Source organism: Crotalus tigris, unplaced genomic scaffold (assembly GCF_016545835.1).
Source record: "Crotalus tigris isolate CLP2741 ecotype Arizona unplaced genomic scaffold, ASM1654583v1 scf7180000017888.547151679:1136858, whole genome shotgun sequence".
Lineage (NCBI taxonomy): Eukaryota > Metazoa > Chordata > Lepidosauria > Squamata > Viperidae > Crotalus > Crotalus tigris.
Window position 1 is genome coordinate 1,026,707 of NW_024096705.1, and position 25,264 is coordinate 1,051,970.

The 25,264-nt window shown below is 35.9% G+C and overlaps 1 pseudogene; it reads left to right on the forward strand.

Moving 5' to 3' along the window:
* Window positions 1-23,622: 23,622 nt before the first annotated feature.
* Window positions 23,623-23,763, forward strand: LOC120308261 (annotated as a pseudogene).
* Window positions 23,764-25,264: the final 1,501 nt, after the last annotated feature.

Genomic DNA, 25,264 nt, shown 5'->3' on the forward strand with positions numbered 1-25,264 from the left:
TTAACTCAAGAATTAATATCTTCCCTAATTAGTATTTTAACAAGAAGGGCGTGGAAGGGGAAGAAAATAAAAAAAGGGAAAAAATGGCGGAGGAATTCTCTGTCTTTGTGTGAGGACTTTCACTTTCTCTGACTTTTGCAACAAAGTTTTTTCAGAGTAATGGACCTAGCCTATTGAAATTGTTACAGTTTGTATATAGAGGCAGAAATCTTAAGAATGTAAAGTGATAAGGATGGCTTTAAAACATTTGGCTGCTGCAGTTCCTAAAGCTTCTATTTCCTCTCCATTAATTCAGACTCAGACTGTCTCTCAGCCCAAGCCAAAGACACCTCCTTCTTCTCTCCCACCTGCAATTACACTCAAAGACTTACAAGAAGCTTTAAAAAAGAATGCTTTGGACATTAAAGAGGAGGTGGCTGATCTTTTGGATTGTAAAATGGCATCAGGGAGGGCTGTTATGGCAGAATTATTGGAGGCAAAAAATAAAGAAATGCATTTCTTTAGCATTTCAAGGTTTAGCTATGCATATTGAGAGAATTGATGACAAATTGGAAGAGGTGACTGAAAACGCAGCAAGACTGGAAAGCAGGGTTGAAGAAGTTGAGAACAAGATAGATATGACACAAGATGAATTAATTATTTCACAGTATAGAGACATGGAATTTGCACTGTGTATTAGAGGGATGAAAGAAAATCAGCAAGAAGACCTGAAGGAGGTAATTTCTAAAAATATTACTTTTAATCTGGGATGGAAACCGGATGAAATTTGGAATGAAATAGAAAAAATTTTCAGAGTTAATTCATGGGTTGCCAGACAAAGAAATTTACCTAGAGATGTGGTTATTTACTTTTCAAGAAGATCTATATGTAATGAAATTTTACAGGCTTTTTATAAACAGAAGTTTCAAATTGCAGCTCAAGATGTTACGATTTTAAAAGAGATACCTCCAAAAATTTTAAGAAGAAGAAAAGATTTTGCTTTTCTATCTGATGAGTTAAAACATCGTCAAATCCAGTTTAGATGGGAAATTTCAACTGGAATAGCAGTGATTTATGAAGGAAAGCGTTACAGATTAACTACAGTTTCAAAGGCAGAAGAATTTTAAAACTCTGTTTTGAAGGCAAGTTCCTCCTTATCTTTACAAGCTAGTAAAATTGAAGAAGAGCAGATAATTGGAGGAGTAACTTCAGTGATTGTTAGAGAAGTACAAGGTCAATATGATGTACAGAATTTGGAGATAAAAGAACAAAGGATGACAAGAGCTGCGCACAAACGTAGAGAGAAGCAGCAGAAGAATAGTGAAACAACAGTAGGTACTACTACTACAGAGCCTGTAGGAGGAGCAAGACCAAAAAGATCCTCAACAATTGATCTTCAAGCTATGCTCCAGAGGCTTCAGGTCAGTAAGGATGACAAAGCTCCTGACATGGAATGTTAATGGCTTGAACTCACTGCAGAAAAGGAAAAAAGTTTTTCATTACCTGAAGCAACATAATAATGACATAATATGTTTGCAAGAAACTCATATAACTTTAAAAGATTCTAAATATTTGACTAATTCTCGTTTGGGATCACATTTTATGGTTCCAGCTCCAGGGAAAAAAGGGGGTGTTGTAATTTATGTGAAGAAAAATTTATCAGCTGAATTAATAGAATCTGATCCTCAAGGAAGATATGTTTTTATAGATTTACTACTACGAGGCAAGAGATTTCTTATTGTTGGATTATATGCCCCTAATTAACAACAGAAGCAATTTTACAAGTTTTTGCATGGAAAAATAACTCAGTTGGATTATAAATCTGTAATTATGATGGGAGACTGGAATGGAGTTCTGGATTCAAGAAAGGATAAAAAGGGCACTTTTAAAACTTTTACCCAATCTAAATTACCTAAAGCCTTTTTTGATATGAAAGATGAGTTGGAACTTATTGATGTTTGGTGTGAAAGGAATATAAATGACAGAGATTACACTTGTTATTCGGACAGACATCAATCATTTTCAAGGATTGACTTCATTTTAATTTCCAATGATCTTTTTTCCAGGGTCAAGAAGGTTAAGATTTTTCCTAGGACATTGTCAGATCATAGTCCTGTGTGGTTGGAGTTATTTGTTGAAGATGGGAATAGAAGATCCTGGAGACTGAATGAGAATTTGTTCACACAGGAGGAGTTTGTTCAAAAATGTAAAGAACATTTGAAGGATTTTTTTGTTTTAAACATGAATAAGGGAACATCAATGCCTATGGTGTGGGATGCTAGTAAAGCTTATATGAGGGGTATTTTGATTCATATGAATAATGTTTTTAGGGGTAACTTGACACGAAAACGTAAAGAATTAGAAGAAGAGATTAAATTAAAAGAAGATTTTGTTCTGAATCTGACGGATAATAGGTTAAAGGTTGCTATAAATACGCTTAGGGCACAATTCAACATGTTGATATCAGATCAGGTGGCAACAAATTTGCGTTATATGAAATATAATACTTTTTGTAATGCAAATAAGCCTGGGAGATGGTTAGCTTATCAATTATGTTAGAAACAGAAAGCAAGAATTATAGAGAAAGTAAAATATAAAGGCACTGAGGTTTTTTAACATAATTTGATTAAAAAGAGTTTTTTAGATTTTTATACAAAATTATATGCTAGTGATAATATACATGTTGCAGAAATAGAAAAGTATTTACAATCAGCATATTTTCCTAAACTTTCTAATAATCAACAAATTATGATGAATTATCCAATCACTTCAGAGGAAATTAGTTTAGCTATTAAGCAGTTAAAAGTGGGAAAGTCTCCAGGTACAGATGGATTGACAACAATGTATTATAAAATTTTATCTGAGGAAATGATGGAGCCATTAAAGGAGCTTTTTAATAGTATTTTGTTGGGAGCTCAAGTTCCCCCTTCATGGAGAAGCGTGTTTATATAATTGATCCCGAAGAAGGATCAAGATCTTACTGAACCTAGGAATTATAGACCTATATCTCTTTTAAATGTGGATTACAAGATTTTTTCAAAAATTTTGGCAAATAGATTAATGGAGGTAATGAAGGACTTGATTCATTGTGATCAATCAGGATTTATAACAGGAAGATATATGAAATATAATGTAAGGCAGATTCTTAACTTAATAGAGTATTTGGATAAGAATAATCAGATCCCTGCAGCTTTTATATTTCGAGATGCGGAGAAAGCTTTTGATCAACTAGATTGGAAATTTTTATTTTTATTGATAGAGAAAATGAATTTTGGAGATAAGATTTTACATGTTATTAAGGCTATATATCAGCAACAGTCTGCTCAAATTATTATCAATGAGGGGTCTGACTGAGACTTTTAAAATTGAAAAGGGAACAAGACAAGGATGTCCATTATCTCCATTGTTATTTGTTTCAACAATGGAGATTTTGTTAATTCAGATTAGAGAGTCAACAGTAATTAAGGGAATACAAGTAAACAGAAATGAATATAGATTGAGAGCTTTTGCAGATGATTTGGTTTTAACTTTAGCACAACCTACTCAAGTAGCTGGTCATTTGTTGGAAATTATATCTCAGTATGGAAAAGTTTCTGGTTTTAAAATAAATAATAATAAAACTAAAATGTTATCTAAAAATATGTCTAATAAGGAAAATGAAATTTTAGTTAAACTTACAGGTTTCCAGATGGTGAAAAAGGTTAAATATTTGGGAGTATATATAACAGCTTCTAATGGTAAATTATATAAGAATAATTATGAATTATTATGGGCAAAAGTACAAAAGGATCTAAATGATTGGAAAAAGTTGCAATTGTCGTTGTTCGGGAGAATATCAGCGGTAAAAATGAATGTTCTACCAAAGTTTCTTTTTTTGTTTCATATGTTACCTATTCTAAAAAAAGATGCAAATTTGGATGAGTGGCAAAAGGGTATTAACAAATTTATCTGGGCTGGGAAAAAACCAAGGGTAAAGTTTAAGATTTTGCAGGATGCCCGAGAAAGAAGTGGGCTTAAAGCACTCAATTTGAAATATTATAAGAACCTATAAATAGCCACCTTAACTTTGATAAGTGATTGGCTTAATTTAACAAATAAAAATATTCTTTCTATTGAAGGGTGGGATTTACTGTATGGTTGGCATGCATATTTGATTTTTAATAAGAAAGTTGATCAGGCTTTTAAATCACATATTTTAAGGAATGTTTTTCTTCGAGTTTGGAAGAAGTATTATTATAGATTAAATTATAAAATACCTATTTGGGGGATTCCTGGACATGTAATTGAGGGTGTTTCTAAGGGGATGAAATTTGATAAAATTTCGTAAAAGGAGTTATTAATTTGGTCAGGTAAAGATTGGCAGTTAAAATCTTTAGACGTATTAAGACAAGAAAATATTTTATATTCATGGTTTCATTATGCACAAATTGTGGATAGGTGGACAGTAGATAAGAAAGTTGGAATAACATTAGGAGATGAAAATCTGATCATTCAGATTAAAGATCAGAATCACGCTCATATTAAAAGAATCTATGATGAGTTAATAAAATTGGATTCGGAAACAGAGTTAGTAAAAGATTGTATGATTAAATGGGCTCAGATACATTACATTTACTAGTTAGTGAAAATAAACTTGAAATTTTTTCCCTTTCCAAGTTCACAGACACCCTGACATTCATAGACCTCAAGGATCTTCTGGATCCCAGGTTAAGAAGTCTTGCTTTACACTATTTCCAAATGTCTATGGAGATTCGCAGTCATGCAGGTCATCCCAAAGGTGCTTTTTCAAAAGGCAACTGGACTTTTTTTTCCCCTTAAAGATGTTTTGTTCTCAATCAAGAAGCTCATCCAGTCAGAACTGAAGAAGGTTCTTGGATAAGGAGAGAAATGTCTTCAAGGAAAAACAAAGTCCAGTTGCCTTTTTTTAAAAAAAAACCCTTTTGTTGTTGTTGTTGTTAATTGTGAAGTCGTGTCTGACCCATCGCGACCCCATGGACAACATTCCTCCAGGTCTTCCTATCCTCTACCATTTTCTGGAATCCATTTAAGTTCACACCTACTGCTTCAGTGACTCCATCCAGCCATCTCATTCTCTGTCGTCCCCTTCTTCTATTGCCCTCAATCTTTCCCAGCATTAGGCCTTTCTCCAGTGAGTCCTTCCTTCTCATTAGGTGGCCAAAGTATTTGAGTTTCAACTTCAGGATCTGGCCTTCTAAAGAGCAGTCGGGGTTGATCTCTTCTAGGACTGACCGGTTTGAACGCCTTGCAGTCCAAGGGACTCGCAGGAGTCTTCTCCAGCACCATAGTTCAAAGGCCTCAATTCTTTGGCGCTCAGCCTTTCTTATGGTCCAACTTTCACAGCCATACATTGCAACTGGGAAAACCATGGCCTGGACTATACGCACTTTGTTGGCAGGGTGATGTCTCTGCTTTTTAGTATGCTGTCTAGATTTGCCATAGCTTTCCTCCCCAGGAGCAAGCGTCTTTTAATTTCTTGGCTGCAGTCCCCATCTGAGGTGATCTTGGAGCCCAGAAAAATAAAATCTGTCACTACCTCCATTTCTTCCCCATCTATTTGCCAGGAATTGAGAGGGCCGGATGCCATGATTTTGGTTTTCTTAATGTTGAGTTTCAAGCCAACTTTTGCACTCTCCTTCTTCACCCGCATCAAGAGGCTCTTTAGTTCCTCTTCACTTTCTGCCATTAGAGTGGTATCATCTGTATATCTTAGGTTGTTGATATTTCTCCCGGCAATCTTAATTCCAACTTTTGTTTCATCTAGTTCTGCCTTTCTCATGATGTGCTCTGCATATAAGTTAAATAGGCAGGGTAACAGAATACAGCCTTGCCAACTCCTTTTCCAATTTTGAACCAATCAGTGGTTCCGTGTTCGGTTCTCACTGTTGCTTCTTGACCCGCATATAGGTTTCTCAAGAGACAAATAAGATGGTCTGGTACTCCCATCTCTTTAAGAACTTGCCACAATTTGTTGTGATCCACACAATCAAAGGCTTTAGCATAGTCAATGAAGCAGAAGTAGATGTTTTTCTGGAACTCCCTAGCTTTCTCCATGATCCAGCGTATGTTGGCAATTTGATCTCTAGTTCCTCTGCCTCTTCGAAATCCTGCCTGTACTTCTGGTAGTTCTCGATCCACATACTGCTGGAGTCTAGCTTGTAGGATTTTAAGCATAACTTTACTAGCATGTGAAATGAGTGCAATGGTGCGATAGTTTGAACATTCTTTGGCATTGCCTTTCTTTGGAATTGGAATGTAAACTGACCTTTTCCAATCCTGTGGCCACTGTTGAGTTTTCCAAATTTGCTGGCAAATTGAGTGTAGCACTTTTATTGCATCATCTTTTAAGATTTTGAATAGCTCAGCTGGAATACTGTCACCTCCACTAGCTTTGTTGTTGCTCAGATTTTCTAAGGCCCATTTCACTTCACATTCTAGGATGTCTGGTTCGAGGTCAGTGACCATTTCATTGTGATTATCTGGGACATTAAGCTCATTCTTGTATAGTTCTTCTGTGTAGTTTTGCCATCTCTTCTTAATCTATTCTGCCTCTGTTAGGTCCCTGCCATTTTGATCCTTTATCATGCCCATCTTTGCATAAAACGTTCCCTTCATAACTCCAATTTTCTTGAAGAGATCTCTGGTCCTCCCTATTCTGTTGTTTTCTTCTATTTCTTTGCACTGTTCATTAAAGAAGGCATTCTTATCTCTTCTAGCTATTCTCTGGAATTCTGCATTCAATTGGGTGTATCTTTCCCTTTCTCCTTTGCCTTTCGCTTCCCTTCTTTCCTCAGCTATTTGCAAAGCTTCCTCAGACAGCCATTTTGCTTTCTTGCATTTCTTTTTCTTTGGGATGGTTTTAGTTGCTACCTCTTGTACAATGTTGCAAACTTCCATCCATAGTTCTTCAGGTACTCTGTCTATCAGATCTAATTCCTTAAATCTATTTGTCACCTCTACTGTATATTCATCAGGGATATGATTTAGTTCATACCTGAGTGGCCTGGTGCTTTTCCCTACTTTTTTCAATTTAAGCCTAAATTTTGCAACGAGAAGCTCATGATCTGAGCCACAGTCAGCTCTTGGTCTTGTTTTTACTGACTGTATAGAGCTTCTCCATCTTTGGCTGCAGAGCACATAGTCAATCTGATTTCTATGTTATTTCCAGTTTACATGATTTATTCATGACACATAAGTGGCATTCTATATGATTTATGCAGGGATGTTTGCACAATGAAGAAAAACAAATGGCACAGATGAGAAATAATCTGTAAATAATTCTGACAAAAAAGCTAGTATTAATTTTTTGGGTGAAGCTTTTACTTCACAGTGTGGCATAGAAATGTTAAAAAACATACATAGAGATTTAATGCAAAGGATGGTTGGAAAGGAAATGTACATTCTGGTTTTAATATATTTGAATTTAACTATTCTATTTACACTGCAAGTAAAATTATATTACAAAATTGTATTACAAAGACAAACTGTTTAGCTGCATAATAACTATCTACTGTATAATAAAAGAAATAAGCTACATTTTACAAATCATTAGCTAAATTAATGAAAGCAACACATATCAAACAAACAGCAATTCAAAGGAGCCCATTTTCTATAGATACTTTGTAAGGAGAGGTCGTGGTAAGCCGAGAGACACAATGTTTGATGTAGCTGAGAGATTTTTTTGGGGGGGGGGCGAGAGACTGGAATTGCATCATAGGTTTGAAGACAATGGTGAGTGGTTAATGATTCAGAATGAGTGAGACTGAAATATGTTAATTTTGAAATGTTGGCTTTCTTTCTTTCTTTCTTTCTTTCTTTCTTTCTTCCTTTCTTTCTTCCTTTCTTTCATAGGTTTCTTGGATATATAACGAGTTATATCAACTTTGTCATTCCTTACAATTTGTCACACAATCATCATTACCTCTATGTAGATTTTCTTTTAATCTGCTTTCTTATCTACACAAAATCTAGAATTAACATGAGATAGTGGACATGAATAGAATTGCAAAAAAAGTAAATAACTTACTAATGTTATAATCATGAAGCAAAAAAGACTTTTTTTTTTTTTGCAAAAACCATTTTTCTAGGAAATCAGTCCTGAGATATAATTTCTGTCAATGTCTTTAAACATCTATAAACTTTCCCTTTGTGTGTGCTTTGGCTTGGGGTGCCCCAGGGCTCTGTTCTGGGCCCAGTGCTCTTCAACATCTTCGATCAACGATTTGGATGAGAGGATAGATTAGGAACTCATCAAATTTGCAGATGACACCAAGCTGGCAGGAATAGCCAACACTCGAGAAGACAGGCTTAAGACACAGAAGGATCTGAACAGACTTGAACACTAACAAAATGAAATTCAATGGTGAAAAAAGCAAGGTTCTACATTTAGGCAAGAAAAACCAAATGCACAGGTATAGTATAGGGCTACCTTGCTCAATAGTAGTAACTGTGAAAGGGATCTCGAAGTCCTAGTGGACAATCATTTAAATAAGAGCCAGCAGTGTGCTGCAACTGCCAAAAAAGCCAACACAGTGCTACGCTGCATTTATTTATTTATTTATTTATGAGACTTATATACCGCTTTAAGTGCAAGCGCTCTCTAAGCGGTGTACACCAGTAAGCAATGTGTATATATATATATATATATATATATATATATATATATATTTACATTGCCCCCAACAATCTGGGTCCTCTTTTACCTACCTCGGAAGGATGGAAGGCTGAGTCAACCTTGAGCCGGTGAGATTTGAACCGCTGCATTAACAGAGGGATAGAATCAAGATCACACAAAGTATTAATACCACTCTACAATGCCTTGGTAAGGCCACACTTGGAATACTGCATCCAGTTTTGGTCACCACGATATAAAAAAGATGTTGGGACTCTAGAAAGAGTACAGAGAAGAGCAACAAAGATGATTAGGGGACTGGAGGCTAAAACTTACAAAGAACAGTTGCTGGAATTGGGTATGTCTAGTTTAATGAAGAGAAGGACTAGGGGGGACATGATAGCAGTGTACCAATATCTCAGGGGCTGCCACAAAGAAGAGGGAGTCAAGCTATTTTCCAAAGCGCCTGAAGGCAGGACAAGAAGCAATGGATGGAAACTAATCAAGGAGAGAAGCAACCTAGAACTAAGGAGAAACTTCCTGACAGTTAGAACAATTAATCAGTGGAACAACCTGCCTCCAGAAGCGGTGAATGTTCCAACGCTGGAAGTTTTTAAGAAGAGACTGGACATCCATTTGTCAGAAATGGTATAGGGTTTCCTATCTGAACAGGAGGTTGGACTGGATGACCTCCAAGGTACCTTCCAACTTTATTATTATTATTATTATCATTCATCGCACAGTCAGCCAGATGTTCAGCCTGGATTTGGCACTTTGTCTACCTATCGAGTCCTTACCCAGGACCTGGGATAGGCAGATGTGGATGTTTGATGGTATTACAGGTATCGTCGCAGGATGGAAGCAGTTCCTAATAAGGCCGCCTTTTGCAATTGACTAATAGCGAATTTGTCAATGCCAATGGTGTTCAAGTGGTGCTCCAGTTGTTTTGGGATTGCACCCTTGCTTTGCTTTTGCCACAGTCTTTCTATTTCTATCTGTAGGTCTTTGTATTTTGTTATCTTCTCCAGTTCTTTCTCTTCTATTCTGCTATCTCCAGGCACTGCCACGTCCACTATCCAGACTTTTTTGTCTTTCTTATCGACAATTGTTAAGTCTGGGGTGTTATGTTGCAGGTGCTTGTCTGTTTGAATTCTGAAGTCCCAGAGCAGTTTAATTTTATCATTTTCTATGACTTTCTCTATTTTATGATCCCACCAGTTTTTGCTTACAGGCAAATGATATTTTTTGCAGATCTTCCAATGCACCATTGTTGCTACTTTGTCATGCCGCTGCTTGTAATCAGTCTGTGCAATCTTCTTGCAACAGCTTACCAAGTGGTCCACTGTTTCTTCAGCTTCTTTGCATAGGCGGCACTTACTGTCTGTTGCTGTCTTCTCAATTTTGACTTTGTATGCATTTGTCCTTAAGGCTTGGTCTTGTGCAGCCAGAATTAGTCCCTCGGTCTCTTTCTTCAATTTTCCTGCTCTTAGCCATTGCCAGGTTTTATTATTATCTGCTTTCCCAGCTATTTTTTTCATGTATTGGCCATGTAGTGCTTTGTCTTCCCATGCCTCTATTCTGTTCTTCATTTGGTCTTTCTTGTAGGCCAGTTTGGTCTCTCCAGTAGTTAGTAAGCCTTCCTGATATACTAATTTCAGTGCATCTTCATCATTGTTCTTCAGATATTCTTCCAAAGCCATTTTTTCTTCTTCAACCATCTGATGTACTTGTAGCATTCCACGCCCACCTATTTGCCTTGGTAGATAAAGTCTATCAATGTCACTGCGTGGATGAAGGGCATGATTCATTGTCATTATTTTTCTGGTCTGCCTATCCATTGCTTTTAGTTCTGCTTGAGTCCAGTCCACTATTCCAGCTGTGTACCTAATGACTGGGATTGCCCAGGTGTTGATTGCCTTTATGGTATTTCCTCCATTGAGTTTGGATTTTAAGATCTTCTTCACTCTCTTGATGTATTCACCTCTAATCTTTTTCTTGACTTCAGTGTGCTTGATGTTGTCAGCTTGAAGGATACCCAAGTATTTGTAGTATCTTCCTCATCCAGACTCTTAATGTTATTTTCGTGGGGCATCTTGATTCCTTCAGTTTTCACTATTTTTCCTTGTTTGATAGTAAGTGTGGCACATTTGTCCAAGCCAAACTCCATTACAATATCTTGGCTATATATACGGACAGTGTTGAGCAGCGATTCTATTTCAGATGATGTTTTTCCATACAGCTTCAGATCATCCATGTAAAGGAGGTGGGATAGTCTGGTAGATGTTTTTGATGTTTGATAGCCATGTCCTGAGTTATTCAGTATTGTTGACAGAGGAAACAGTGCAATAACAAATAGTAATGGTGATAATGAATCTCCTTGAAATATTCCTCTCTTGATATTAACCTCTCCCAGCTCTCACCATTGATCTGCAACTGTGTCTTCCATTGTGCCATCGATCTTTGCACAAATTTTCTGATGTTTCTACTGACTCCTGTTATTTCTAGGCACTTGATTATCCAATCATGTGGCAGAGAGTCAAATGCCTTTTTGTAGTCAATCCATGCCACATTCAGGTTGGTCTTCCTTCTCTTGCAGTTTTCCAAGATCATTTTGTCTATTAGGAGTTGATCTTTTGTTCCTCTGCTATTGGGGCGGTTTCCTTTCTGCTCAGGTGGAAAGAGATTGTTTTCAACTAGATGCTGTTGTACTGCATCAGCTACCACACCAGTTAGTAATTTGAAAGTTGTTGGTAAGCAGGTAATTGGCCTGTAGTTACCTGGTGTTGCCCCTTTTGCTGGATTTTTCATTATTAGGTAGGTTTTCCCAGTTGTTAGCCACTTTTCAATTTCTCCTCCTTGTAATATATTGTTGAACTGTTTGGCAATGAGTGGGTGTATAACAGTTAGATGTTTCAACCAAAACCCATGCAGTTCATCTTCACCTGGTGCTGACCAATTTTTAATTTTCCTTGCTCTTTTTTCTACCATTTTTTTTGTTATTACTAGTTCTTTCACTTCAATTTCTGTTTTATTTGCATCCACCTCTTCTAACCAAGCCACATCCTTGTTGTATTTCTTTGGGTTATCCCATATCTGCTTCCAGAACTGCACTGTTTCTTCCTTGTCAGGTATTGACTGATTCATTGCAGTTTCTCCATTGATGGATTGGTAGAAACGTTTCTGATTGGATTGAAATTGGAGGTTCTGCCTATAGTTTGCAATTCGAGCTTCATTTCTACTGATTTTCCTGGCTATAGCTGTTATTTGTTGCTTTATTATTTCCAGTGCTTCCTTGATCTTTCTTGTTTCTAAGTGGTATTTCTTGATTAGGTATTCTTTGGTCTTCTTGTTCTTCAGCTTCTTTTCTTTCATTTGCTCTAGCTTGTTTGCATGTGATCTTAACTTGCTGATCTTACTTTCTAGTCTAACCTTCCATTTTTGTGGTGCACTGTTTGTTTGTTTTTCTTCTTTGTTGATTTTGCACCTCAGGTATTCAGTTATAACTGCAGCTGTGCTGTACATTATTTGGTTTGTTTCTTGCAGTGAGTTGGTGCTTATACATGATATTGCAGTATTTGCATCTTTTAATGCTTGTGCTAGCTGTTTCTTTGGAACAAGCTTCAATGCAGACAGCCTTATTCTGTTGTTTTTGTGCTGTTCTAGATGCTCAGTTATTCTTTGTTTCAATTCTTTTATTTCTTTAGTTAGAGGGTTTTGTTCTTCCTGAGGAACAGGTGCCTGGTTTCCAAATGAGAACAGTTGTATATCTCTGCTGGATTCCTTCACTGCCAACTCCCCCTGATTTGCCTCTACCTTCTGAATATCGTCACAGGATGGAAGCAGTTCCTAGTAAGGCTGCCTTTTGCAATTGACTAATAGCGAATTTGTCAATGCCAATGGTGTTCAAGTGGTGCTCCAGTTGTTTTGGGATTGCACCCAAGAAGCCTATTACTATGGTACTACCCTATTACTATTGGTACTACTTTTGCCACAGTCTTTCTATTTCTATTTGTAGGTCTTTGTATTTTGTTATCTTCTCCAGTTCTTTCTTGTCTATTCTGCTGTCTATTATTATTATTATTATTATTTGTTACATTTGGATTCAAGATATCTATACATCTCTAAATGTAATGGCCATCCCATCAATCATACATTTGGGTTGACAAACACATCTCTCTTGTGAAATGTAATAAAGATGCCCAACTGTTCTTTTAATAAGACAAAAATAGATTTTCCTATAATCTTCTAATTTGGGAATGCCAAACATGACAAGGCATCTGATCAAGTTGCAAGAAACAGCAAATGCTATATTCTTGGGTGATGAGCCCTGGCTTCTAAAAATGTTTTGGTGCTTATCATTTGATGGATGAATATGCTGGGTGCAACTGTCTTCAGCTGAAAGAAGGAAATATATAAACTTATAAGTTGCATTTCAAACACTATTAGTGTACAGCTTGCTATAAATAGAGAATGAATAAATGCTTTAGGTAGACTGATGTCTAGCCATGACTCATCCATCTTGCTCGACCCTGTGACTTCTTACAAACTATATAAATAATATTTTAGGTACTGTATGATATATTAAGATTTGATGTCTCTTGGGAATGATATTTCAGCATGGGAGTGTTCTTGTCCTCTTGATGTTTGGATCGTTAAGTAATTGCTTACATCTCTTTAAGGGTCAATGTATTTCTAAAATAAGAAATAAAATATTATATCATATATATATATCTGTCTCACTTTTGCCAGCTGTGTTGGGGAGGGAAGAAACAGGGGAGGAGTTATCTAGAATGCTGTATGTTACACCCTGTTGCCCAAATATGGGAGAGAGAGCCTGTGGCCTAGAGGTTAATACAGCTGCCTAACATGTAGACAGCCCAGGTTCGAATCTCAGAAGGGTATGTCTGGTTGAAAAGAGCTAAAGAGTTCGAAATAGCTATTCCAGTTCTCCCTTAATTCTTTGCTAGCAATCCAAATTTTAGAAATGTATATGATGTCACAGTTGTGACTGCTGCCTGTGGATGGCTCTAGTTTGAGCTGATACAAGGCAAAAGATTTCTCTCTCCCATATTAATTTATGTATTCAAACCATTCTTATCAGTCATAATTTTCTCAAAATTAATTACCTTTAAATGTCCAAATTTTTCATTCACGTACATCATCCCAATATTTTTACATTTCATATATTATAAGAAATACTATACTACTTGTGTATCTTATCCCTCTTTCTGTAGGGCTCCTTTGTATCCGTAATTTATCTATTCTTTTTAACCATATTCAAACAAGTGTTTAATCACATAGTACTCCATCTGGTAAGTCGAATCAAATCTGTTGAATCTAACTCTAGCCTTCTTCTTCTTTCTTTCAAGTAGCTTTCTGAATCAGTGTGTTCAGCTTGCCAGGGGAGTCTTCCTGTATTTTTGTGGATGTTGATGGGAATAGGAAAGACAAATTAGGTAGGATGTGCATTTTTTGTCTCCTAACTCTAATGATTCTCCTGGCTGCTCTATATTCCATTTTGTTAGATCTTCTTTCCTATCTTCAAATTTGCTTTGAAGCCCTGAAAAATAAAATATCTTTTCAATTTCCTTTTTTTTTTTTAAAAAAAAAATATTTTTCCTTTTTTACTTTACAACCAACAAAATACATTTTTTTCTTAACAGTACTGTGTTATATATCTCATACATATTATCTACAGTTATTTACATAAATTATCATACATTTTTATTTCTCTGTTCTAGCCAAACGTAGCATTTATTCCATATCTCATAAAATTCTGTTGTTTCCTTATCCTGCGCATTCCAGTATCTTATGAATAATCATTTCATTTGTTGGTATCTTTTCACATTTCCAACACTGTGCATATACAATGCGAGTCGCTGTTATTATGTGTGCAATGATGTATTGGAGTTGTTTTCCTATCTTTGAGTTACTTATACCTAATAAAAATAATTTGGGTTTAAGTTCAATTTGTATATTTGTTATCTTCTGTGTCCATCTCCTTATCTGTTCCCAAAAAATCCTTGCTTTGGGGCACTGCCACCACATATGGTAGAATGTTCTCTCCTTTTTGCATTTCCAACAATCCGGATTCATATTTTTATACATCTTAGCTAATCTCACCAGTGCTAAATGCCATCTATAGAACATTTTATATTGATTTTCCTTATATTCAGTTGACAATGTTAGTTTACAGTTTTTATTCCATACTCTTTCCCATTCTTCCAATTCTATATTTCAGCCCACATTTCTTGCCCATGCTATCATTGGCCCTTTTACTACTTCTTCTTCCAATTCTACCTCTAGTAGGTATTTATAAGTTTTTGATAGGAATTTTCCTTCCTTGCCTGTCAATATTTTATCCAATTGCTGTGGTACCCAATTTATTCCATATTCTTCCATGTCTTTACTGTATTTTGACTGTATCTGTAGGTATGGCCACCAATCAATAATTATTCCCTGTTCTTTTAATTCTTCCCTTGATTTAAGATTTCCTTGGTTATCTAATAAATCTTTATATCTAATCATCTTTTTTTATCCAATGTGTTTGGGTAGATCATTGCCTCCATCGGTGAGGCCCAATTTGGGATTTTCATATAGTGTTTCTTTTTAACCTTTTCCCATGTCCAAATCAGCGCATCTCTTATCTGATGCCAGTAGAAATATGTATGTGTCTTCTTGTGTTTTCCCCAAAGGAAAGCATGCCAACCAGCCTGGATGTCATGTCCTTCAATCATTAAAAGCCTTTTATTATCTAAGTTTATCCAATCTCTGATCCAAAGTAACCTAGCTGCTTGATAATAGGTTTCCCATTTTGGGAGTCCAAGGCCACCTCTACTTCTGCTATCTTGTAGCATTTTGATATTTATTTATGCTTTTTTACCCAACCAAATAAGTTTATTTATCATTTTGTCTAATTGTTCAAAGAATTTTTTCTCTAATTTTATTGGGACTGTTTGAAATATATATAATAATTTTGATAATATATTCATTTTAATAACCTTCCTAATAGTGATCCTTCCTAATAGTGATAATTGTAGTTTTTCCCAAACCTCTAAGTCTTTTTTCATTTGTGATATCATTTTTTTATAATTATCCTCTTTTATTGAAGAATATCTTATAGTGAGCCAGATTCCTAAATATTTAATCTTTTTTACAATTTGCAGTTCCAAATCTTCCTCTAATTTCCTTTTCTGTTTTCAGTTATATTTTTTACTAACATTTTAGTCTTTTCTCTATTAATTTTTAGTCCTGCCACTATTCCATATTTTTCTGTTTTGTTCATTAGAATATTTCCTCTCTCTAGTGGTTCTTCTATAAAGAAAACCAAATCGTCCGCAAATGCCTGTGTCTTATATTCTTCTTTCTTGACCTGTAATCCTTTTATCTCTTTATTAATTCTAATTTGGGTTAATAGCACTTCTAAAGTCAAAGGTGACATGGGAGATCCCTGTCTTACTCCTTTGTTTATTTCAAATTTTTTTGTATTGTCCCCATTAATTATTACTCTAGCCTTTTGTATCCTATATATAAAGGCAATATATAAGCTTACACTTCCACTACCTTCCTACAGTTTTGCACTACATGGAATACTCTTCTTCATCATGGCCTTCCTTATAATTCTACTGGCCAAACTATTATGGAATGAGCCAATTGTTCAATTAAAGAATGCTTACTTAAACAATTAAAAAAGGAGGGATCAAGGGTACCTAATTTGGCATGGATAACTCATCAAGTCAATAAAGTCTTAATAACTTTAAACCAGCTAAATATTTCTTTTTAAAACTCTACTGCCTACCAGCGTCACTTTCAGCAAAAAAACTGTGCTCCCTAATCCATTGGTATATTATCAGCAATTGCCTGATAAAACCTGGTTAGGTCCAGTTCCCTTACTAACATGGGGACGAGGCTATGCTGCTGTGCTTGCTCCTACAGGCCCTCTCTGGATTCCAGCCCAGTGTGTGTGACCAGCCAAAGATGTCGTGTCATCAAATCCAGAACCCAATACTGGAAATGAAGCAGGTGATTCTTCAGACAGCACAACGTCCCTTTCGCTCTCACCATTGCAGTCGGCCAATGACCTGGGGCAATGTGAAGAACCTAACATCCAAAGTGCAGGAGGTTCTACGGCAACAGGGAAAAGAACCTACACCAGAGAATTTATGCGCTGCCATATTTGCGGCTTTGACTGCAAATTCCTTAGCCATTCTTTGCCTCTCTTTCCTTCTTAATTGCTGTGTGGGGGCTCAAGCTCTCCCATGTCATCCTTTAGAATCATAGATGAAATATAATATTTGGGTGCAATTAGCTAATGTAACACAAGTGGCAGACTTCTGTATTTCTGAATCATATGACATGGAAAATCTACTCTCTACCTGTCTTATACCTGTGTGTGTCTCAGCTTCAGTTTTATGTGTTGTTTCAATCTTTCTGATCAATCTGGCATTATTCAAAAGCAAATTAATATTTTATATAACTTGACTTCTGATTTAAAAATTGATACCTTAGGAAATTGGTGGAGTCATGGCTTCCCATTGGCCTTCTCAGAAAGATTGTTCAAAATCTCATTATAATAGTTGCTATCCTTATTAGCTGTTCTTTATTTCAATACTAAACTAAGACCCACTAACTACTCCAGCTTAGGAGAATGTCCTCACTAATAAAATAGAGAAGAGTGAGATGTGGGGGGAAATGCACGCACAGCAAACTGTCATGGTTCCCCCCCCCCACAAACCTCATAACCTTTTGATACCCTTTGTCCCAATGAAGCAGCCAGAAGGTCATCTCCTTTTGACTTAATACCTAACCTACCTAAATAGATAATATGCTTAAGTTACTTCCTATCTCTTCCTGCCTTTGTCAGTTCTTTCTCCTTTTGATCTATCTGTATTTGTTTTTACCTGGTCTCTGATCAGATAATATGTTATTAGAAAATAGTTGCTTATATGAAGGAATTTTCCAATGAAGAAACTTTATGTCAGCGTCTAATGGTTAAACTTATGAATGTAAAATGTCAGCATTTAATGGTAAAAGCCTATGTATGTAAAAAGTATATAAAAACCAGTAAACACACAGAGACCCTCAAGCTGTCTCAAGCTGTGACAAGCAGCTCTGCAGCAGCTTCAAATCTCTGCTCAGGACATGCCTGAGTCTTTTTCTTAGCGTCTTTACAGCTATTATTCTCTTCTTCCACCCCTTCCAACTGTTCATAGAATTCTCGTGCTTTGTCTAAGCTGTCAATCTTAACCTTTCTCTCCTTCCATGATATCAACATCCCTTCTGGGATTAACCATCTGAATGGTATGCTTCTTTTAATTAGATAAGCACCGAGAAATCTATAATCCCTTCTCTGTTCTCTTATTTTCTTTGGGATCTGTTTTAATGTTTATATTTCTATATCTTTGTAGATCATTGGATCATCTCTTGTAATCTTGAAAATTATGTCTCTTACTTTTTTCCTAGCGAATCTTATGTGTACTTCTCGTGGAAGTCTGTTGCATCTGGCATAATTCGTATGAATTCTGTACACCTCATTTATCTCTAGCAATATCTTTTGTTTGTCCATTTGTAAAGCATCTGCAATCAATTCTACCATAATGGCACCCAAATCCTCATCCTTCTCTTCCACCACGTTTTGAAACTTTAAATAAAATGCTACCCGGTCCATTTCAAGGTAGATGATCGATTCCTCCATTTTTTTATTAGTTTCCATCAATTTTTTATCCACTGTATCAACTTTTTCCCTACTTTATCCAACCCTACTTCCACTGTTTGAATTCTTTCTTCATTTTTCTCGATCGTTTGTTGAATCATCTCAATTCTGTTATCTAATTTATTCATATCCCTTCTCATTTCTATTTGATTTTTAGACATTGTCTTCTGCATTTTTAGTATTGTTTCTTGAATGGTAAGTAGTGTTGTCTACATAGTCTGCATATTTACCATTACATTCTGTTTTTCTGTGCCTAGCATTCCTTCTAATGTTCTTTGACCTGGTGGAGATGAAGGTGTTAATGCTAGGCTTGACATTGTTTTTTTCCCTGTCCTCAATGTTGCCATATTGATATTAATATCCTATTTCTCAAAACTTTCTATTCTTGATAACTCTTTATTTAATCAACAACTTATTTAACTTTACTCTTTCACTCAGAACTTCTAATTCTTCATTTTTCTTTCTCTTCTCTTTTAAATCTACCTCTACTTCCACTATTTCCCCAAACCTCTCTTCACCTTCTCCAACCCTCTTCACTTTCTTTCCTCTTACTTACTTTTCATACACTCTCTCTAAAGCTCCGGATTTCTTCTTGTATTGTTAGTCGTTAGTACTTTCCTGTCACTTTCATCTCTGTGTGATGTCCTCTCACCGTCTCCTTCACTTTCCAGATCTTCTTCATGTTCCTCTCACTTTCGTCCCCTTCTTCAACCCTCTTCACTTTCTTTCCTCCTTCCTATTTGTCATATAGTCTCTCTAGGACTCCTCTGATTTCTTCTCTGATATTATGGCTTTAACCATTAGTCCATTCCTGTCACTTTCTCACCCAATCACGTCTTCTCACCATCTCCTTTACCTTCTGAATCTTCTCCACATTCCTATTACTTTCGCCACCGTATCACGTCCTCTCGCCATCTCCTTTACATTCCGGGGTTTCTCCACATCCAAGTCTATCTCCGCCTTTCTACTTCAATCCGTTTTCTCCAATCCTCTACAACGTATTAATGTGTAACGCTCCTCCTCCATCTTTCCTAAATTGCTATTTTCTCTTCTGTTCCAGCTGTCTGCTTGTCTCCCTTCGTTCCTCTCATCTTACAGACTCCACCATCACCTCCATCTCCCATCTCTCAACCTCTCCTTTCTCAATCTCCACCATCTTCTTCGTCCTGCACTGAAACGTTTGCCACAAGTTTTTTTTTCTTTTTGTCTCCCTCCTATTGATCTTTCGGTTATTTAATCTGCCAACTCACGGCTCTGCCTGCCGGGTCGCCGTATGCATTGAGGATTCCCTCACAAGTTGAGCTTCCTTTCAGCACCCACACTAATGGTCAAGTAGATCTTTTTGGACTTTTCTATTATTTCTTAAAGATATTTTTGAAATATTTTAACTCACTCAGTAACACAATCTGTTAATTATATCTTTGCTTCTGAATCCTCTGTGGTTTGTCACGGCCTTAGATCTGCCATCTGGTGATAGCAAATGTTTCCACGCTGCATTTAGAGGGTTTCCTTTGTTGTAGCGGGTGATTGCCTCTCACCTCGCTACTCCTCCAGGCTTCTCCCCTTCTCGTACATAGCCCTCCAGGCTCTCTATGCCCCCGAGGAGTTAAAGGACAGAGACTGTCCTCTTGACTCCTCACCGCCCTGACATCACCACCAGAAGTGAAAATATCTTTTCAATTTCCATTGTTGTGGCAAAATTATGCAGATTTTCTTTTGTTTGTATTAAGCTGTAGTTCTCTTCATTTGTAGCTTCCCTCTTTGGGTCACTGTCCTCTGGTTTGTGTTCTGTTATCTGATTTGTTTGTTCATTCTTTGTTGTCATTTTCTGAGAGTTTTTTAATTCTATGTTTAGGTTGAAGATGTGCTCATTTATGTCCTCAAAGTTGTTTTTAATCTCACAATAGTGTGAAACCATTGTCATCTGAATCTGTCATAGCATTGCATACATTTTCTCCTGGAAAATATTTGCCTTGTCTTGGAGTATTGGTTCTGCAAATCTCTGATGTTCCAGGCTGGGGCCTCAGAAGGAAATATTAGGTGTGGTTTCCTGTCACTTTTAGATAGGTATGCAACATCCATTTTGTCTTCCCCCTCCAGATAGTCTTTCATTGGTACCATAGTCTCTGTGATTAGCCTTATCAAACCAGCCAATCTTAAAATCCAAACAACCAAATCTTATATAGTTCTTATCTTTATATATGGTTTTTATAATCCAATGTGTTTCCAATTGTCAAAGCACCACTAAAAGCAGTATGTTATAATAGTTCTTCTATTCAGGGGTCTTACAATTATATGCCAGCCAAAATTGCAGTCCAGAATGTTTAGCCACCTAAGAGCTTTCCAGTAAATTCCCCCCTAGAAGAGTAGCCAAAAGTCAAGGTTTTTCTTTCTCTGCTGTGAGCTTAGAAATCACAGCTCAGTAGGTATTTATAATCTTAGAAAATCAGCAGTTTTTAAAACTAATATAGTTCTCACTCTGTAGTAGGTGGTCCAATGCATTTTCTTTCCTTTGTTCCCAGCTGTTCTCTATCTGGCTAAAAGTCACTGAGGTTCAAAGGAACAAATTGCTCTTTATTTCTGGGCATCTTGCCAATTTCTGAGTCAATGCAGCTGTTGTTCTATGCTCTAATTCTCCACTAGATGTCAGTAGCTATTCATTTTCCAACTTTTAAACAAATAATTATTTTCTTGTAATTTTATTAATATTCTTTCAGATGTAAAATCTTAACAGTTTTCATAATTTTCAGATTTATCCAGACTATAGTATTATTAACTTCATTTTGATATATTTCTATCCCCCATAAAAATTAAATTGCCGCTTCCATCTATGGAAGGTGGAGGTGTGATCCCCTACCTTCTCACTTTCAGAAGATTTTTTGCTTCTTGGGGATCTTTTCCAGGAAATTAGTTACAAAAAAGAAGAGAGAAGATCAATGTTTTCACCCAGTCTGCTGTTCGCAGTTGTTCTGGTTAGTGCTTTTGAACGTTGGCTACCAGTAGCTTGGGCTAGTCACCAAGATGTAGCTAGCCTTTGTCCTGTCAGTTTGGAGGGCTTCCCCCAGATCAAACAGATTGACTGCTGTTCATTCTGCGATCATTGGGGGGGGTGTCCTTCTTTGCCACCTCTCCGGGATAACTTTAGATCCATTTAGGGTCCCCTGGCAGGGCGAAACCAGCCTTGGGGTATGGAGCCCCACAATCCATCAGCCGCATCACTATGATGCAAGACCTAAAATATTATCTCAACCCTGTTGAATTTGCTTAATTTTCAAAATAATCTCAATAGCCATATAATATAAAAGCAGAGAAATAAGCTAGAATCCAAGTATACAATGTAAATTATATAGCCTGCAATACAATTTGTTGCCCTAAATTTTAGGGATAAGTAGAGGTTGGGACCCGAGTGAACAAGATTTTTTTAAAAAAGTATTTATTTATGCTAAGTTTTACAAAAGCAAATAGAAAAAGAATACAAAACATGGGGGGGGGGGAAGCAAATATGAAAACCTACAAAAAATACAGCATACTAACAAACCCCCTCAAAACAAAAAGACAGAAACAGAAGAAACTATATACATCACATACAAATCTAATATTAAATTAATAGCAAAATGTACATTAAAAATCATAAAAATAATGATTTGTAACATTACAAGATATAACATCTATGTAAAACAAAAACATACTGAATCACATTTTTTATTAATACTAAAACTGCCTTTTCAATAGCTGATAAATTACATCTCTTAAATCCAGTTCTTGATAAGCTGAATATTACTACTTTCCCAATGTCTCAAAGTAATTCTTTCAGCAACACCTCAGGCTCAATAATGGCTCAAAAATAATCAGATTTCAAAATTTTGGGGTATAATTTAACATAATATTAACATCTTTAACATTAAAATAATCCTTCTAAATCTACTTATATTCATTGAAATGACATGGGTCATTTCTTACAAATCTGAATACATATACATATACACATACATATATACACATAAGTACACCGTATATATTTATACACTCAGTATAAAATAAAAGCCCATTTTTGAGAGAATATGTTAAATTAAAACCACTGTCTTCAGTAGATAATTTCAATTTTCTCGTATAGATTTCCTCTTCAACTAATCTGTCTGAAGAATATACGTATTCAGAATTAATACTGAAATCCCTCTTAACATATAATTAATTATGGAATAATATATATTTTAATAACATTAATTCTACCTCATCAACATAATGAATTTTCATCCATATATTAATACCCAAGGCAACACTTTAAAAATCTTTAACCATATATAATTCCTTACATTTAGCAATATTAGAAAGATTATTTACTTAATATAATTTATAGCAATTACAATACCAAAATCTTTACATTGTATTATGGAAATTTTAGAACCTAAAGGAAATAAAAAAGTCTTATCTCAATCCTATATCTTGAGTAATTCCCAAAATACAGAATCACATATATAAAATATGGTAGTGAATTAACATAATGTCTAAAATTGTTAAAAGATCGTTAGCAAAAAAATTATGAAAGGGAGATAATCTTGGAGAAGAAATGCAGAAATAAGTGCAGAATAAACATACAGCATGCTAGTATGCTATTAGCATACTATGCTAAGTCTAGAGCATGGGAAAGTGTGACTCAGAGAGACTCAGATTAGTCCTCTTCTTTGATTTCCTGGAGTATAAGAAGGAGAGAAAGGAAGACATGGACAGATTCTATTACTGCAGATCTGAATCCCAAAAAGGATTGTTCTGTGGCATCTGTTTCCTGACCAAGTCTACCTTGAATGGTTGGTTTAATCAAAACTACCAATATAACACAGGTAATCCTTAACAGTTTGCTTACTGACTGTTCAAAGTTACAATGGCGCTTATGACCATTTTTCACAGTTACAACCTTTGCAGAATCCCCATGTTCATGTGATCAAAATTCAAATGCTTGGCAACTTGTTTATATTTATGACCACTGCTGTGTCCCAAGATCATACGATCACCTTTTGAAACCTTCTGACAAGCAAAGCCAATGGCGAAGCTAGATTCACTTAACAACTGGGTTACTAATTTATCAACTGCAGTCATCCATTTAATAATTGTGGTAAGAAATATCTTAAAATGGGGTAAAACTTACTTAACAAATATGTTACTGAACAGAAATTTTGGGCTCAATTATGGTCGTAAATTGAGGACTACCTGTAATATTAATATAATTAGATTGCCTAATATGAAAGGTTTCCGAAATTAAACAAAAAACAGCAACAGAGGGAGTGGGTAATCCTGATTCCTGCATATATTTATCTGACGGGAGGTACCATGGTCATGAAGGAGGCACTCCCTGGTGAGGCTCATCATTGCATTCAAAGTGTGCTGACTTCTGTAATTTCCTCAAATGCATAGAAAGCTTTAATACTTTTGTTTCTTGCAATGATCTTTACTAAATAAAATCTACCTGCTGTCCATTAGTTTCCGGTTAGAAAAGGCTATGACACAAAGAGGCCTTCCAGTCTTATCTTAACTGATGATAGACAAGATGGACCATTGCAAGGATAACAATGAAGAAGGGGGGAAGAAAAAATCCGGTGTACTATAATCCTATGGTTGACCCTATGTTTTGAAGGAAAACATCTGCACTCAATGACATATTTATGTAGTTAATAGAATATGCTGTTGTTTACTTGAAGAAGACTTTTTAAACAAAATTAGGCATAATCCTGCCAGTTTCTGCAAAAAGAATTGCATCTCCATTTTGCTAGATCAAGCCATTATTTTGAAATACTTTGATTTCAGTGGCAGAAACTTTCTTTTCATCATTCAATTTGCCATAAAAATGGGGACTGAAATGTTTTTGTTTGTTTGTTTGATTTCATTAAATATGGTTATGCCATTTAGTTTCACTGGGAATTCAAAATGGCATCCAGCTTAGAAATACAATATTAAACAATCTAATAAACACAGTAACGCTAAACTTTGGAATCAGAACAGGTAATTATAACCATTTAATTCAAGAGCAATGAAAGATTACAAACTTCTTCTTCAGGCTTTGTATCAAGAGTGAAACTTTGGCAGCTAAGTGTCTCTTTGTTTTCATCTTGCCATTAGAGTGTGTGGGGGGGAAGGTGTGGCTTTTGAATGGGTTAGTTAGAGAAACTAAACCTCTCCAGTTCTATGGATGCTTGCTTGAGAGTTGGCAGTCTGGAAAGCTTTCAATGACATTCTAGGTGTAAAGAAGATAGCAGACAGTTCCCATAACAAAGAGAACTTGTTTACATGAGCTACATGGACATCTGGAGGTTATATGGTGTGATCTAATGCTTTGGGATTTTAGAGTTAGTTTTAACTCATCATAACCACACTATGTATTCAATAAACAGTAAGCTTTTCAGAAATGAAATGATCCTGGATTTTTATTTAGATACTCAAACTGGATGTTGACATTTCCTTAATCTCAGTCAGGTTTTCAGCTGCTGTTCTATATTATAGACACATATTGGGAAAGATGCTCACTCCAAGTGTTTTTTTTTTCCAAAACTCACTCCATAAATCATGTGTCCTTTTGCTGAAACCATTTTTCTCATAAGATTTAGAAAAACAACCTGCTGCTACTACAGTCTGATTTATTAAAGGAAGCATCAGGATTCTTTCTTAGCTCTGTGATTCAAAACCAATATGTATAGGGGATAGATGGGGAACTCATCACATTTGTAGACGACACCAAGCTGGCAGGAATAGCCAACACTCCAGAAGAGAGGCTTAAGATACAGAAGGATCTGGACAAACTTGAACATTGGGCACTATCTAATAAAATGAAATTCAATGATGAAAAAAGTAAGGCTCTACATTTAGGTAAGAAAAACCAAATGCACAGGTATAGTATAGGAGGTACCTTGCTCAATAGTAGTAATTGTGAGAGGGATCTCGGAGTCCTAGTGGAC